At 42.5% G+C, this 18,019-nt stretch overlaps 1 long non-coding RNA gene and 1 pseudogene across 1 annotated transcript; both read right to left on the bottom strand.

Annotated features, from left to right (window-relative positions):
- Positions 1-3,003: 3,003 nt before the first annotated feature.
- LOC116080863 lies at positions 3,004-11,573 on the bottom strand. The gene is made up of 3 exons (XR_004114644.1): positions 11,441-11,573; positions 3,567-3,681; positions 3,004-3,348 (listed from the first exon to the last, which is right to left on the bottom strand). It is a non-coding gene; the product is annotated as an uncharacterized LOC116080863 (long non-coding RNA).
- LOC116081380 lies at positions 5,821-5,968 on the bottom strand (annotated as a pseudogene).
- Positions 11,574-18,019: the final 6,446 nt, after the last annotated feature.

Raw genomic sequence — 18,019 nt, 5'->3', positions numbered from 1 at the left:
ACACCACTGGAAGAGCATGGTAGAATTCACTTGCTAGGCTTTTCCTGTTTGCAGGGAACAAATATTCCTAGGCCTATGGCTTTTCACATCTTTAGAACCCCAAATGGTTCCTCTTTCTCACTTCTCACCACTGATTTCACTCTCTTGGCTTTCTCTTTCCTCCATGAAGTGGTTGGCAGCTATCAGACCTTCCTTGACAGGTAGGGGTGGGCCATCTTTTTCTTTCAAAATTCTTCATTTAATTATACCCATAAAGGATCTTTTTGGTGGAAGATGGAATATGCACAGGTTTTGGGTATTAGGATAGTGAACAACTTGGAGTAGGATCATTATTGTGACTATCACCATGTCTAAAACTAAATTCATGGTACTCTATTAGAATTCAATTTTCCTTCAGGCTTTTGTATCTCAAAGAGTGAAGCCACAACTAATGGTTTTCCATGACCATAAGTCATCCTAGAATCTTTCTTTTTACTCATTTCCCATATCAGTCAATCAATCCTCTGATCCACTGCAGCGTCTTGAATGAAAATGGCCCCATGGGCTCATAGGGAGTGGCACTATTGGAAGGTACTGGAGTTGTTGGAGTAGGTGTGGCATTGTTGGAGAAAGTGTGTCACTGTGTAGGTGGGCTTTGAGGTCTCAGATGCTCTAGTCAGGCCTAGTAGGACTTTCTCTTCCTACTGCATGTGGATGCGGAACTCGCAGCTCTTTCTCCAGCACTGTGTCTGCTTGCACAAGGCCATGCTTCTTGCCATGATGACAATGGACTAAGCCTCTGAGTGTAAGCAAGTCCCAGTTAAATGTTTCCCTTTATTAAGAGTTGGTATGGTCTCTTCAGAGCAATAGAAACCCCGACTAAGACACCTACCAATCAATCCCTTTTATCATTTCCTCCTGCCAAAGTATGCTCAGTCTAGTTGGGTGTGGTGGTACACACTTTTAGTCTCAGCACTGAGGAGGTCGGGTCTGAGGCCAGCCTAATCTTTGTGGTGAGTTACAGGACAACCAGGAGAGAGAGAGAGAGAGAGAGAGAGAGAGAGAGAGAGAGAGAGAGAGAGATTAGTGTCATTGGTTCTACAGGTGCTGTGAGGCGCTGGTTTGGCCCTCAGCATCCTCTCTTACTGTTTAAATCACTGTGACCTCCCAGCCAACTTCCTCTCAAAGAAGTGGTACATCTCAAAGCATGCCAGGCAGAAAGTCTCTGCTTTGTTTTGTCCTTTTTTTCCATTGTTGCTGGGAATTGGACGCGGGACCTCTTTACAGGCTAGATAAGTGTTCTATCACTGAGCTACTCCTAACCCTCTTTTTCTTTATCTTTGAGACAGTCTCACTAGATAGGTTTCCAGGCCCTGCAGGCTTTGATGATTGGTGTCCCATGCTGCTTGAGGGGCGACGCACGCACGGTAAGACACCAAAGGTTGCATCTGGGTAGACTTAACTACATCGTACCATAGTCCACCAGCTCCAGGAGAACACCGCTGTCCTGGTTACAGAGACTAAAGGTACTCTTGGGTTTGAGAAGCAGTTTTCAGTATTTCCTAAACCAAGCCTTCCATAGTCCGGCTCACGGTGCTCACTGTCATTTCAAACTCACCATCTGCACAGACAGCTCTCTCCTCAGCTCCACACTTCTGTCCCCTATTCTGGTTATATATGCTCTCTTCTTACTGTCTCTACCTCCTACCCATCTAGCCAGGCACCAAGACTGACTGGACCTTCCTTGGGGTATCTCTTACCCTTCCCCCACAGCTCCCACCACAGCTGGAAAATTCTGTTTTCACCTCACCAATAGCGAACAGCCTGGTCCTAGGTCACACTTCATCCTTTACTTCACGGCCAAATAGAGTCTGGAAATATCGCTGAAATTGAGTCACTTCCCAGGTCAGAAGGCCTCAGCAGCTCCTGATCCTGCGTCACATTAGCTCCAACCTTCTCTGTGTGGCCTGAAAGGCCCCAGTAATCTGACTCTACCGATCAAGTGTACAGAGTCTCTGTTGTGCCAGCATTGCTCTATACAGGGCTGCTGTCTCCATGGACTCCCTGGCTACTCCTTCACGGCTTTGCTTGGTCAGGCCTCACTAGGAAGGCCTGTGTATTCCCTTCTGCCCTCCCAAACCTTCTCCTTCAACCTGGTTCAGCTACCTTATCCCTCCAGTTTTGGCTCCTTAACCTGTCCTTGGGCTCACATTTACCTCTCAACTTACAGAGCAGTCCGTGTTAGGACAAAGGATATTGCTGCCTTTTGCTCATTAGTCTTCTGCCAGAAAAATTCAGCTAGCTCTCTGCTTTCTATTTTCCTGTTTCCATATTTAAGAAGTACTTTTTTTCCTTCCCTGATTCTTGGAATTATCACCAAACCAGAGACTTTATTCCTAGTTTGGGGTTAGTTTACTGACTGGATTTCTTTCACGCAATCAGGATATTGGGATGTTTGACAATTCATGGGTCTATGCTGATTGATGAATAGCTCCTGACAGCAGAGGAAAGACAGCGAATCACTGATAGAAGCTAAAGACGACCATTATACATGCTAGTTCCCAGACTTCTTTGTGTACCAGGTGCTATTACGTAAAACTAAGAAGCCAAGGAAGATGGAGAGAGATGACTTGATGTATTCCCCTAGTCTCAGGAAAAGTAGTACATTGGCAGTGGGGAGCGCTGCAGAACCATCTAATGGTCTCAGCAAGATAATAGGCACAAAATGGAGGTGTGCGAGGGAAAGGAAAAACAGATTCACGGGAAACTAAGGCCCAGCTTTGAAGAAACAAGCCTCACAACAGCTTTACTAAATCCGAACCAACACGATGGTAGGCATTTCTGCAGCTGGAGCACATGTGTATAGAGCACCCAGCTGAAAAAAAGTTTCCCAGGAGCATGCCTCCCCACAGACACATATGCCAGTGTGTCGCTGGTTTCACAGACGTGTGTGTCAGCGTATCATCGGTTTATTGGGTATGACACCTTTACAACCTGGTCAGTTAAAAGATTTCCAGACCTTTACAGTGAGGCGATGCTATGTTTATACATACCGTGATTCTCAGGCCACTGCCACCAAGCTGGGCGCATACATGGGCACACACTCACACATACGGCATGCCTGAGCCATTGGCAGTTTGTGCCCTAAATGTAAAACAAGGAATTCCCCAGATGAGTTTTAAATTCCAGAGCAATTACTACATCCAATTTTGAAGAGCCAGAAGGAAGGATCATCTGCCAAGTAGCTATTAGTGATGGGATGGCTCCTGCTTCAGAATCTGTGCTGGATTAACTCCTAAAACACTCAGTCACTTTTCAGATCCTGTCATGGTGTCATGTGGCCTAAAGAGGAGCCACCACCTTCAAAACCTAAGTAGGTAGAAGAAAGGGAAGGCCATGGATTCTTTTACTTGTAGGCTAATGAGCTGACTGAAAAGTAAAAGCATCAAAAACATTTTTTCTGCTTTAGCAAAAACAATATTAAATATTGTTTCTTTAAGTAGAGTAGACATTTACACCAGTTCATTCATGGTTGTGTGACCTTTGTGAAGACATAATGGCATTGAAGCTGCTAACTGCATACTCACCTGGCACGATTTTATTGCTGGATTGTTTTTAAGCCAGTGCTGCCTTGACAATGTGTTTTCACAGCAGAACGTGGCAGAATGCAAAATCTCCCGAATCCTTTCACAGCAGAAGTACCTAATAAGAGACGAAGGGAACACTGGCTCAATGATAAGGAGGTTGGGCGGTGCACGGGCCTATGTTTTCATGTTTTTACTTCTTCCCAAGCCCAAGACAACCATGTATCAACAGGTTTTCTGAACCCTCAGCAAGTTGGAGCTGGTCTCAGAAACCTTCTCAGCAGAACTCCAAGAGCTCACTCTTGTCTGGTGCATGATACCTGATAACTTCTTGCCTAGAAGGAATAGAAACTCAAAATGAAAACAAAAACAAAACAAAACAAAAACAAAACAAAACAAAACAAAAAACCCAGAAACCAAACTTACCATCTAAATTTGCAAGTACCTACCAAACTAGGAGAAAGAAGTTGTGAGATTTCAGTTCATTGTGACTCCTGTGGTTTCATTTTCACGACACTTATTAAAAATACTAAAGTCAGTGGGCCCAAAGCCATCTTGGCCTGTGTCCTTGTTTTTATAGATTAGGAAACTGAGTCAGACTTGTACCGTGTCCCCTTTGTCCTCCACTGCCCTCCTGCTTGACTGACCACAGACTGTAGTTAGCGGATCCCTGTAGTTTTGATTCTATCATCTGTGGACTTTGGGGATGCCGTATGGATTGTTGTGTGAAATGTTTCATGCAAAAAGGATGCAATAGTAGAGTAGCAATTTTGTCAAGTGGTAAAATTCTAAACAACTTATTTCAGGGATTAGCAATACTATGAACACACAAAAGGATCACAAAGGTGTTTTTCCCAGGGCCTGGTGTATCCGGTGCACTTGGGGTGTGGCTATGTTTCCCTAAATGTGGGAAATCCAACTGCACAGCTGTGGCAGTGAGGGCTGCATTTCTGCTCACCTCTGGTTAAAAGAAGAGACGTGCAAATGGACTAAATGCCATAATGAGTAAATCCAGCCTATCTCAACTCAAAGTACAGCAGAGACTAAGTTAGCTACTATAGTTTCCTAGGAATTCATCAGGACCCACCCTCATTTAAATTCCCATCTAAAGGAAGAATCATACACTCGGTAACCACAGCACTTGGAGGTGGAAGCAGGAGGATCTAGAGCTGAAGCCCAGTCTGGGCTTTAGGAGGAAGACAAGAGGGTAACAAGGAAGGGGATGAGGAAGTGGTGATGGGGGAATCACTGTTGCTTTTTAAGGGATCAAAACATATTTGCGCTTCTTTTCTGACCTGTGTAGGAGACATAGCTCACTTTCCCTCAGTTTGACCTTTCAGTAGTGGAATTGGCCCCACCTGGCCTCTCGCCTCTTCTCTTTGAGACTGGCCACATAGATAGGTTCGCTTTTCTTATGCTGAAAGTGAAAATACCATCGCCACCCACTGGTTACATAAATGGGAGATACTCTGTTGCTGACTTAGTCAATATTCTATGGCTGTGAAGAAACACCACGACCATAACAACTCTTATAAAGGAAAGCATTTAATTGTTTACAGTTTCAGAAGTTTAATCTATTACCGTCATGGTGGAGAATGTGGTGTCTCACAGGCAGACATGGTCTCGGAGAAGTGGCTGAGAGTTTTACATCTAGATCAGCAGGCAACAGGTAGAGAGACACTCCTGGCTTGGGCATTTAAAACCCCCAGAAGCCTACTCCTAATGTCACACTTCCTCCAACAAGGCCACACCTACCTCAACAAGGCCACCAGTCAAGGAGTGCCACTCTCTAATGACCAAGCATTCAAATATATGAACCAATAGAGGTCACTCCTATTCAAACTACTGCAGTTGCCCATTAAAAATCATCTGCTTTCAAACCTTCCCAAGCTCTGATGCTGGATGATAATCCCTGGGTTTTCAAACCTAGGTGTTGATAGTTCTTAAAATCCGCCCAGGTATCTAAAAGGTGCAGGAAAGCCTACCACTGTGTTGAGGCAGGAGGATTCTGGCTACTGGAGGGATGCCAGGTCTGCTGAAGGTAAAGCCATTGATGTAGCTCAAAGGTTAGTGACATCCCTTGTCTTTAACGTTCTCAAGTACTTCAGTGTAAATTTAGCGTGCTCCTGGAGTTGGGAGCTTCATGCTGTTCTCAGGTTGGGAAGCACTGGTTTACAGGAGAAGATTTGTGTATACCTATTCAGTGCTAATTCAACCATGCGAGAGAGTATTTACACCAAAGAAATATCCAAATGCTACAAATGAGAACACTTTATACAATTTGTCAGCTGAGTTTCCCGCATTTGGGGAAATCGCAGGGGTCAACACATCCGGAGTGCAATGGATAAGCCTCGCCCTGGCAAAACCACCTTCGTGATCATGGTATCTCCCTGCCAGGTTAGGTCAAATTTATCTTTTCTTAGCAGCAGATAAGAAAATTTATCTTAGCCAGGTGGTGGTGGCGCACGCCTTTAATCCCAGCACTTGGGAAGCAGAGGCAGGCGGATTTCTGAGTTCGAGGCCAGCCTGGTCTACAGAGTGAGTTCCAGGACAGCCAGGGCTATACAGAAAAACTCTGTCTCAAAAAACAACAACAACAACAAACAAAAACAAAAACAAAAACAAAAAAAAAGAAAGAAAGAAAGAAAAAAAAAGAAAATTTATCTTACTCAGAAATTGTGGAGAGTTTTTCAGACTGCTTTTAGAAATTTGACAGGAATGTTTTTGACTTTGGACTAGGCTCGAGAAGAATACAACTAAGGAATGCATTCTTAGTGTCTTGATGAGTCTTGTTTAAGACCCTGCATACAGTAATCACGGGACCTTTGTCTATGCTGTGTTTGGTCCTCAACTGCTCTGTTTATGCCTTAGGACTGACCATATTCTTTGCATGTACCTAGCAGGTCATAAAAGCAGACTGGAAAAAACTGGAAAAAACTAAACCTGTGTCAGCCTCAGCACTGGCTGGAGTCCTGTTATAACATTGTCTATATTTTTAATCCTCTCTCCCACCCTTTGAGACCCTGTTGACTGACTGAGCTGGCCTGGTCAAGAAATCGATAGATAATGTTATAATATGAATAAAACTGAAGTCCTTGGCCTTGGTCAGACCTAAGAGTCACATTTGGCTCATTAGCAAGCTAGAGCTTGATTCTTTCACTCTGAAGGTAAATAAGGAGAAAGAATAAAGCCAGATAGCAAAATGTCTGGAGTCTGCTGATGTCATCATGGTTCTGGTGGCATTGCACCTAAAGGCAAAGGTAGGAAGAATCTAGTACAGTAGAGCACTCCTTTCCTTTCTTATGCCATTGCCTAGGCACCTGTCTGCATTTCTTTGGTTAAAGAATGAAGATAAAAGAAGGCTAGACACCCACTGATATAGTTACAGAGATGGCTCTAATAGTGAGAGACAAGCCCTCTCCTCACTGCCAGTGACCTACTAAGTATGGTGATATATACTATAATCCTAGCACTTGGGGAGAGGAGGAGGCAGGAGAATTATTTTCTAGGCCAGCCTTGGCTGCATGAAACCCTATCACAAACAATAAACACAGCAGCAGCAGCAGCTGTCAACGGTAATGTGAGGAGGGAGTTTGGAAGCACCATTCCTCTGGTCAGGCTTAAGATGACTATGATCCTAGCTGGTTGATGGCAGTCTTCTAGGAGACCCTGAGGTAGCAGATTCCTGGCAAAGCTGTACACTGATCCTTGAGACCCAGACACTGTGGAGGAGAAAAACAAAGGCAGATTTGTTCTTCCCTTTTTAAGATTTATATATTTTATGTATATGATTATACTGTACTTCAGACACACCAGAAGAGGGCATCAGAGCCTATTACAGATGGTTGTGAGCCACCATGTGGTTGCTGAAAATTGAACTCAGGACCTCTTGAAGACAAATCAGTGCTCCTAGCTGCTCTCTCAAACTCCCCAAAATGCAGATTTCTAAGCCACTAAATTTTGAGATAATTTGTTATGCAGAAATAGGTAATCAATGCAGTAATGCTAAAGATCAGATATCACTGAAGAAGGAGGGAGCTGGGAAAATCAGACTTAGAAGTCAAAGCTATTAACATGAGGAAGGTAAGTACTGAACTAAATCTAGTTTTGAAAATCAAAAGCATATTAAAAATAAACTTAAGTAAATAAAGAATATCAACATGTCTTGATATTGTTAAGGTTAAGAACTTAAGAATCAAGCTTCAGTCTGCAGAGGAAAACATTTGATTTTTCCAGGGAGTGACAGTATTGGCATAATATACAAGCCTAGCTCCTCAAGAACTAGGAGGAGAGCCATTGAGGAAAACATTGGTTGTAAACTAAAACAATCATTCTGAGCTGATTTTCTAATTATTGTGATGAAAAAAATGAAAGATTTCATTTTGGGCAATGCTGTAGTACAATCGCTATGAGGTACATCTGGCTACTTAAAATTTTCAGCTAGAATCAATTGAAATAAAACACAAATTAAAATTAAGTTTCTCAGCCATCCCAGGTGTATGTCAAAGCTTACTCGCTGAAGCACAGTCAGAGAACCTTCCCAGAATATAGACTTTCCCAGCAGGAAAGCCTTCTCTGCAAGGTTTTCATGAATTCTAGCACCAATGTTTCCTCAATTTGCTTTGCTACTTGTGATCATTCATCCTGATTGCCAATTTGACCAGACTGAAGTGCCTAGGACATTAATAAAGCACATCTACCAGACTCACATGTCTGCAGGGATTCAAGAGAAGACTAAGTGGGAAGACCCATGCTGAATTCAGGGGAGGACATGCTGTGTGGTACTTTGACTAAGAATGGCATTCATAAGCTCATATTTTTGAATGCTTAGTAACCAGGAAATGGAATTGTTTATAGGATAAAAAGATTAGGAGGTATGGCCTTTTGGAAGGAAATGTGTCTCTGGCATATGGATCTTGAGGTTTCAAAAACCCATGCCATGCCAGTATGCCTCCCCCCACCCCTGTCTCTCTCTCCTTCCCTCCCTCCTCCTTTGCCTATGGATCAGAATGTAACTCTCAGCTACTGTTCCAGCCTCTGCCCACATGTTGTCATGCTCCCCACCATGATGACAGTAGACTAAACTTCTGAAACTATAAGCAAGCACCCAATTAAATGCTTTCTTTTATAAAAGTTGTCTTAGTCATGGTGTTTCTTCATAGCAATAGAAGACTGATTAAGACAGAAGTTGGTACCAAGGGCTGAGGAATGGCTGTGACAGGCTTGACCAGGCTGTTTGTTGGAGAAATATGGAAGACTTTGGAACTTCGTACTAGAAAAATGGTTGGATGTTTTAAATGGGGCTTAATGGGCCATGCTAGAAGGAGCATGGAAGATAGACTATGGTGCTGGGGGTGATATTGAACATAGGAGCCTTGCACAAGAAGTTTGAGAGAAGAATATTAGTAAGTGGCCTAGAGATCATTCTTGTGATATTTTGGCAGATGATTTTGCCCTTGTCCAGAAGAAAAAAAAAATCTGCCTATGGTTAAACTGAAGAGTTTTGAATTAATGGAATTGGCAGAAGAGATTTCAAGACAGCCTAGTATTGATTTTGTTGTGACATTATTTGTGTTCACTCTTTTGTTGTTGTTGTTTGTTTTTTTCGAGAAAAGGTTTCTCTGCATAGCCTTGGCTGTCTTGGAACTCACTCTGTGGACCAGGCTGGCCTTGAACTCAGAAATCCACCTGTCTCAGCCTTCCAAGCACTGGGATTAAAGGCATGCACCACCACCGCCCGGCTAATGTTCACTCTTAATAGAGATCTATAATGGTAAGGTGCAAGTGAGCAAGGAAAAATAAAAAATGTACAGTTTGAGGAGTAAAGGGGTACCAGATGTATAAAGAAGCTAAGTCCTGTACTCAAGAAGATACAAAGTTTAAAAAAAGAAACCTGATGCTAAATGGGATGAAGGGAGCAATGACCTCAGGGCAAGACCCCACTGAGCTAAGCTTCAACTTGTGGAAAAGAATTAAAAAGCTTAAGCAGTAAAGGAAGCCATCAAAAACAGAAAGCTGATTGAAAATGTATTTGAACAAGGGACCCAACTTCTAGCCCCTGAAAGCTATAGAGTTTATGGGAGCTTATGGCCATGTGGTCCTGGCTTTAGAGTCAAGGATACAAGAAAAGGGTTGTAGAATCTTTCTCCATGGCTAAGGAAAGCTGCTGTGGCCAGGCATGTGTCAGGATGTCCCTGCATGGAGTCCTAGAGAGGCCATTGAAAGAAGCTCTGAAGATGCTTGGATGCCTTGGAGATCCCAAGATGTTGGAGATGCCAGAACCATGGGACACCTGCCAAGAAGAGCTGCTAACAGAGTGTGGAACCAGCCCAAAAGAGAGAACTGTGTTGCAGTTAACAAACCTGAAAGGAGTTGGCTATCTGAAGAGCAGTTTGACATCAGACACGGAAATGCAGAGTTTAGAGTTTTTTCAGCTGGTTGTTTCATTTTGTTTTTTGGTCTTATTTTGGTCCAGCATTTCCACAGTATGCTCCCTTAACTCCACTTCAGAATGGTGATGTATGTCTTGTGCCATTGTATGTTGGAAGTATGTGATTACCATTTAGTTTTGAGTTTACAGGGATTACAGTTAGGAGTTTGCTTTGGGTCTCAGGTGAGACTTTGAACTTTTAAACAGTGTTGAGACAGTGATAGATTATGAGGAGTTTTAAAGTTGGTCTGAATTCACTTTTTCATTATCATATGGCTACAAGCACTACTTGAGAAAGATCAGGAGGTGAGGTTTTGTTGGAGGAAGTAGGACTCTGGGAATGGATGGGCCAGGCACCATCCCCTCTTCCTCTTTCGCTCTCTGACACACACATCATCATCATCATCATCATGTTAGCTGCTTTGCTCTGCCATGCCCTCCATGAGATGATGGCAAGAACTTTTTTTATAAAGATTTATTTATTTATTATTTATAGTGGTACATTGCAGCTGTCTTCAGACACATGCTAGAAGAATGCATCGGATCCCATTACAGATGGTTGTGAGCCATCATGTGGTTGCTGGGAATTGAACTCAGGACCTCTGGCAGAGCAGTCAGAGCCATCTCTCCAGCCTGGGCAAGACCTTTTAACCAAAATAAAACTTTTTTTTTCTTTAAGTTACATTTGTCACGTGAAATGTCAGGTTTGGTCCAAAACAACTGAAACCACTTTACAATAAGGAGTCTCTTCTGGTTTCAAACTATTCTTTAAGGAATCTTCCAGGCCTGGGGCTGTTTTCCTCTAGACTCGAGGATAAGGAGGCCTGAGAGTCTGGCTGCCATTCCCCTTAAACAGCCACCATTCCTAATTCTCAGTTTCCTTCTGTGTCTCTCAGCACTTTTTCTGCCTGACATTTGATTTCAGTTTCCACTGCCCTGTGGTGATTCCATGCTATAGGGGTAAGCGTAGCCGGCAATTTTTCTGGCAGTCAAGAAACAATTGTCAATGCTCTGGAATCCTCCAAATGGAATCCTCCAAATTCATTGCTGGCTCTTCCCACTGCTGATTGGCTTCTTGACTGTTTAGTTCCCTATGGTGAGGGTGGTAGGAGCCCTACCTTTACATCTAAACTCTCTTCACCTGTCTACCCTTCATACTTCAGCTTCATGGTCTAGCTTGTTGTCACTGATAAATACCTTGATGAAGGCAAGTTGAGAATGCCTGGGTTTGTTTGGCTTACACATCCTGGTCACAGTCCATCACAAGGCAACCCAAGCAGAAGAGCTAAGAACCATGAAGGAACGCTGCTCACTGGCTTGCTCCCCATAGCTTGCACAGCTAGCCTTCTTATACCACCCAGGACTACCTGCTTAGGGTGGCACAGCTCACAGTGGGCTGGGCCCTCCCACATCAGTCATTAATCAAGAAAATGTCCCACAGGCTTACCTACAGGCCAATCTGATGAAGGCATTTTCTCAGTTGAGGTTCCCTCTTGTATTGAGCTAACAAAAAACAACCCAGCACAGTATGTCTCTTATCTTCCCTCTCTGTTCTGCCTTTTAACAAACTTATTCTTCCTTTGAATTCTTTAAAGAATTCTGGGAAAATTCCACCTCCATCAAATCAACATCTACATTTCTTTTGTCATGGGTTTGGTAACTGCCAGTAGTATGTGTTGCATTGTGCTTTAAATTCCCTTCTATTGAAACCTGAGAACTTTAAATCTCCTGATTCGTTGTTTTTCAGTTGGAATGTTTTCACATTGAGCCTTACCCGCAGACTCAGTGCTTGTTGTCCCACCAGTCAGCTAATCCACCAGCCACGCCTTCTGTTAGAAGAAGCCTTGATTTAATTTTCCTGCTGAAGTGCTTCCATGTGAGTCTTCGTGGCAGCCATGTCGCATGTGAACTCCCACATATAGGACCAAAGGTAAATGGATGCTGCCCTCACTGTCCTCTGGGAGCCTGCCTGGCTCTCCTCCGAGGCTGTGCAGTTCTTCAATCAGCTAGTCACTTAGTGCCCTGGAGGGTTTGTCTCATGGGTCCAGGTACAGGAATTCAGGTGGTGGGAGGTAGATATAAAATTGGAATAGGAACTGCTGGAAAAGGGAGACTGAGGTGGGAAAGGAAAGCCAGTAAATTACAGCAAACCCCAGAGGCAGATAATTTTAAGGAAGAATATATAAAGTTGACAGTCTTAAAACCTCTTCCCTTCACATCACCAGAGAGCCTGTAACTCTCAGAAAGTCTTCATGGACTTTCAGAGACTCACACAGAGCCATTTGAAGACCTTAGCCTTCAGTAAACTGAGCCCTGAACCCCTGGCATGGCTTCGAAGATGTTGAAAATGAAAACTTTTTGGATTTAGGCAAAACCCTTTCTCTCTTAACAAAGCCTGGAATTATCTTGCTGTGAACTTAAGAAATTTAGTTTGACACTCTAAGCCAAGTAATGGCTTTGTTCTAGTTAGGTATTCAGCCTTCCCCTGGAGTTGTAGAACCCATTGATTCACTGAGAGAGGGGTCAGAGGGCACCACCACTTATGGGGAATGAAAATTACTGTGGCTTAATATTTCAAGGGTAGCGTGCTGCTTTTATCTTTCATTTGGAACAGGGATTAAACTAACTCTGGGTTACAGGGCTGATGGACTGGAGAGATACAGAAACTGATTTTGATATACGAAAAGGGAACTGTGAAACAATGGGAGACGAGCCTCACAGAGCCAGATGTCACCTGGGGCCTCTGCCTGCTCACTTCTAAGTAAGACTGACTCTCCCACATGCCTGTGTTTCTACCAAGTAACCATCCGGAGCTGTCTCATTGGGTCAATACTGATGCCAGGTGCCTGGTACATCACACTTATTGGTCACCTTTGGCATATAAATTCTTTTCTTTTTATACTGAAAATATTTCTTCATAGCAATATATTCTGACTACAGTTTTCCCTCCTTCATCTCCTTTAAGATCCTCCCTGCTTCCCTACCCATCCAACTCTATGCCTTTCTTTCCTCTCTTTAGAAAATAAGCAGGCATGTTAAAACACAACAAACCCCAGAATTTTTTTAAGACAAAAGAAAATGAAGAATATAAACACACAGATACACACATACACACACAGTGCACATACATACCCAACCTATAAAAACACGAAATAGTAAACTATAATATATAAGCAAAGACTTGTAAGGTAAACAAAATGCCCAGACAAAGCAATATGAGACAAAAAAAAAGAAAAAAAAGATTGCCAAAGATACTGTTGAATTTATTTTGTGTCGGCCATCTACTGCTGGGTATGGGGCCTGCTCTTAAATGTGGTTTGTATCCCCAGTGAGACTCCATTGGAGAAAACTACTGTTTTTCCTTTGCAAGCTGGAAATCAGTTGGAGATGGTTTTCTCGTAAAGGATGGGGGCTCATGTTCACTTCCCCACTCAGCCCTGGGGCTCTGTGTGGCTTGAACCTGTGCAGGCCCTGTTCTTGCTGCCACAGTCTCTGTGGGTTCATATGTGTGTCAGTCCTGTTTTGTCTGGAAAAAACTGTTGCTTTGGTGTCTTTGTTCCCCACTGGCTCTTCTGTCTCACTTTCTGCAGAGTTCCCTGTGCCCTGAGGGGAGGTTCAATGAAGAATTCCCATTTAGTGCTGAGTGTTCTGAAGTCTCCTACTCTGCATATTGTCTAGTTGAGGGTCTCTATATAAGCTCACATCTACTTCCAGAGACAGTTTCTCTGAGCAAGATACTGATTCGTGGGTATACCTGAATGTTGTTAGGAGGCCTTTCATTGTTATATTCCTTTGGCTGAACAATAGTATTTAGTTATCCCTTAGGTCTTTGGCCTATTTAGTGTCAGGTCCTTGGCCACCAGAGCTGTGTCAGGCGTGGGTTCCATCTCCTAGAGTGATCAGATAGTGGTTGGTTACTCCCACAATTTTTGTGCCACTAATGCACCAGAGTGTCAGGTAGGCAGGTCACCACTGTGGATTGAAGGGTTTGTAGCTGGTTTGATGTTTACCTTTCTCCTCTCGTAACATGTAGAGTGCCTTCCAGTACCATGAACACTAGTCAGTAGGAGTATGACTCTAGTTAGGGACCAGCTTGACTTCTCCATGTTCAATGAAATATATGAGTGTTGTCTTCAGCAATAAGACCTTATCATCAGGTTGTAGAGAGTTGTTTAGGGATTTCCATGGGGCCCCTGTAGCTCACAGTTTAATTAGATATAACCCACTTCTGACAGGGAAAGTTATATTTGGTGCCAAAAGATGTCTAGTTGGGGTGTTGTCATGCACACCCTAATTATGTGGTGTCTCCATTTAGAGTTCATTCATATATGTATATATTTTAAGAAGCTTCTAGAGTAGTAAGTTTCCAAATGACCCCTCAAATGGCCCTTGGTGTTAACCATCCTTCCTTATATTACCCCCTTACCTCCTCTTCCCTACCTTCTGTGCATAATCTTCCCGTTCCAGTCTCTCATCCATCTCTCTATAACAGTAAATTCTATTTTCCCTTAAGAGATCCTCCCTTCCCCACAATTCTTTACTTTATGTCTAACTTCTGGTTATCTGAATAGTAATATGTCTATTGAAGGCGTAAAAGCTGACACATATAAGAGAATACATACCATATTAGTCTTTTGGGGTCTGGGTTACTTTACTCGGGATGACTTTTTTTCCTAGTCATATCAACTTCCCTGTGATGTACACGATCTCCTTTTTAACAGCTGAATGATATTCCATTGTGTAAGTGTACCACATTTTCCTTATCTGTTCCTCTGTTGATATACATCTAGGCTGTTTCCTACTTCTGTCGATTATGAATGGAGCAGCAATGGACACAGATGAGCAAATGTTTCCCTGTGAGATGTAGAGAGGCCTTTCGGTACATACCCAAGAGTTGTACAACTGGATGCTAGAGTAGATCTGATTCCCAGCTTCCTGAGGGAGCGCCACGCCGATTTCCATTGTGGCAGTACAAATTTGCCTCCACACTACCAAAGGCTAGTGTTCCTCTTACTCCTCATCTTTGCCAGCATGAATGGTCATTTGCTTTATTCATCTTAGCCTTTCTGACAGGTATAAATGAAGTCTCAAAGTAGGTTTAGGCTTGCATTCCCCTGGTGACTAGGCTGTTGAGCTTGTCTTTAAATGTTTCCCAGACATTTGTGTCTTTTATCTTTTGAGAATTCTCTGTTCAGATATGTGCCCTATTTTTAAATTGGGTTACTTGTTTTCTTGATGTCCAGTTTTTTTTAAAAAACTCTTTATACATTTTAGATATTTTAAGCCTCTCTTGGATGTGTAATTGTAAAGCTCTTGACCATTCTGTATGTGATGGTGTCCTTTGCCATAGAGAAACTTTCAGTATCATGAGGTCCCATTTATTGACTATTGCTCTTATTGCCTATGCTGTCAGTGTTCAGGAAGTCCTGTCCTATGCCAACATGCTCGAGACCATTCCCCACTTTCTTTGTTTTAAATTATGCTTTATCCATTTTGCATATCAATCCAGATTTTTTTTTTTAAAAAAAATCCTCACCTTAAATTTAATTTGTGAGAATGAAAACATTTTAGGAACTGTTGATACAACAGGGAAAACAGAACAAAAGAGCCTCATGGCAGAATAAGAAGATGGCTTAGTGGGCAACCTGCTTTCTGCTCAAGCATGGGGGCCCATGTTAAGATGTAAAAAGGCAGACCTGATAACATGTGCCCTACAAGCCTAATGCTGAGAGGCAGAGCCAGGAGAGCCAGGAGGCTTGTTGGGTGAGTTCCAGGGTCAGTGAGAGACCCTGCCTCAAAAAAACAAGGTGGGACGTGATAGAGGAAGGCAACCAATATTGATCTCTGGCCTCCACATTCACACACATGTGCTCCAATTCTTTCGAGCATGTACATCACACACATACACACACAGAGAAAGAGAGAGAGACAGCAGAGGGAGAGCGAAGAGAGAAGAGAGAGAGAAGAGAGAGACAGAGAGAGACACACAGAGAGAGACAGAGAGAGAGACAGAGAGAGACAGAGAGAGAGAGAGAGAGAGAGAGATCCTATTGAACTGCAACACTAGGAAAACTTCTAGTCAGTCCCACTAAAAGATGAACATGGCCATCCCAGGCTCTCTCCATTCCAGTAAATGCCCTCTGATCTTGGTTTCTCTGTGGTTTCCTCCCTCATTCCTTTTATAAAGAGCTCGTATTGTTCTCTTCATCTCAGACAGAGCACTTTGCTATGAGCACGTGCTCCTAATTCAGGGGTATCATCATACCCAGAGTATGTCAAAGTAATCTGTAGCTCTTCAAATTTGATTCCCTTTCTCAGTGGAATGTTGCTAATACAATTATCCATCCAAATTAAATGCTATCAGGATTACTGTGAACTTGTGAAATAGTGAGTTCCCTATTAATTATAAGTGGCCATCTGTCAGACATCCAGAAGGGAGTTCCTTGGAGGGGGATGGATGTTAGAGTGGAACAGAATTTGGATAGGGGGGTCTTCCAGTACCTTTCCGACCACAATCCTTAAGTTTACCCTTCAGAAGTAAACAGATTTTTAAAAGTAAAAGTCACTACTATTGTTGATTCTAGAAATAATATGTGTGCATTGTTTTTAAAAAACAAGTAAGAGCTAACACTCTTAGCTTAGTGGTGAGAACACCTGCCTAGCATTTGTTTGATCTCTAGCATGTCTGGAAAAACAAACAAGTAATAAAAAGATAATAGATAAATTGAAGTAGTTTGTTCATATTTTGACCCAAAGGAAAGTTGGATTATTCACATTTTATATACATCACTGCAATTTCAGGTTTATTCAGCACTCATATTACCTATGGTATGCAGCTTTATATCTCACTTCTCCTATGGAATACATTTCCATATGGACAATTGCAAACCTACATCATCATTTGTAATAGTTACATAGGCTTCTCTAATTCACTTAACCAACATCCTATTGGTTGGATGTATGGAGTGTTTTCAAATTTTAGACAATGATGCAATGAATACACTATCATGTGTGTCTTATGGAAAAGAGCTTTAAAAGTTTTCCTTTACTAAAACTTTTGAAGATTAACCATCCTTCTATACATTATTACACTCTTTCATATATTTTTTAAAAACATGTATGTGTGTGTATGTTTGTCTGTGTCTGTATGTGGGGGTGCTCAAGGAAGCCAGAAGATATTCCCAGGAGTGTCCGGTCCCTCGGAACAGGAGTCGCAGGTGATTGAGAGCTGCCTTGTGGGTGCTGGAAAGTGAACTGGGCCCTCTGCAAGAGCAGGAAATGTGTGCGGAGAGCTGAACGGCCTCTCCAGTGTCCCCTTCACAATCTTGAATTCTCTACTGTGAAGTTGAATGTCCTACTGGAAATGATGAAGACAATAACGCATTGTGCCATTAGGCAAGATCAGTTCCTAAAATTTTAAATAAAGGCTTTATTTGCCTATAGTCAATGAAATGTGCCTGTTAGAAAAAAATATTTCTCATAATTATTATTAGTAGACCCCATAGAATAATTTTTATCAATTTGCCCCTCATTCTATCACTCCAGGAAATACAGCATAATCTAAATCTCCTATAGAGAAATTCAATTTACATCCAGTTATATCTCCATAAAAACCAGCTGGACTATGATCTGAATGACCATAATGAAGCCCACGTGATGCGTCACAATGTCATAATCAAGTTGAAGTGAGTGCCAAGAATCCTCCCTTAGGAAAACCCTCAGATTCCAGTTGCTGCAGTCCTTATTGGGAAAGAAAGGTCTCTTCATCATATGTTGCATTTGCAATGGCTTAGTAACTGTCTGCAACCGTTAGGAATATTTTTTCTGGCTAAATGTACTTTAAGTTATCTCTTGCCTGCACTAAGGTCCAAGGAGAAATTTTGCATGGGAATACAGAGATGTTTGGCACTGAGGTTTTGTAGGGTTGGGGGGGGGGAGTTTCTGACACAAAGACTTATAAAGCCAGACCCTTTACACAGCTCATCCTTCCCTTTCCGGCATTCCTTTCTCACTCTGAGGCTCAAAC

Source organism: Mastomys coucha, unplaced genomic scaffold, assembly GCF_008632895.1.
Source record: "Mastomys coucha isolate ucsf_1 unplaced genomic scaffold, UCSF_Mcou_1 pScaffold6, whole genome shotgun sequence".
Lineage (NCBI taxonomy): Eukaryota > Metazoa > Chordata > Mammalia > Rodentia > Muridae > Mastomys > Mastomys coucha.
This window is presented reverse-complemented; position numbering and strand designations above follow the sequence as displayed.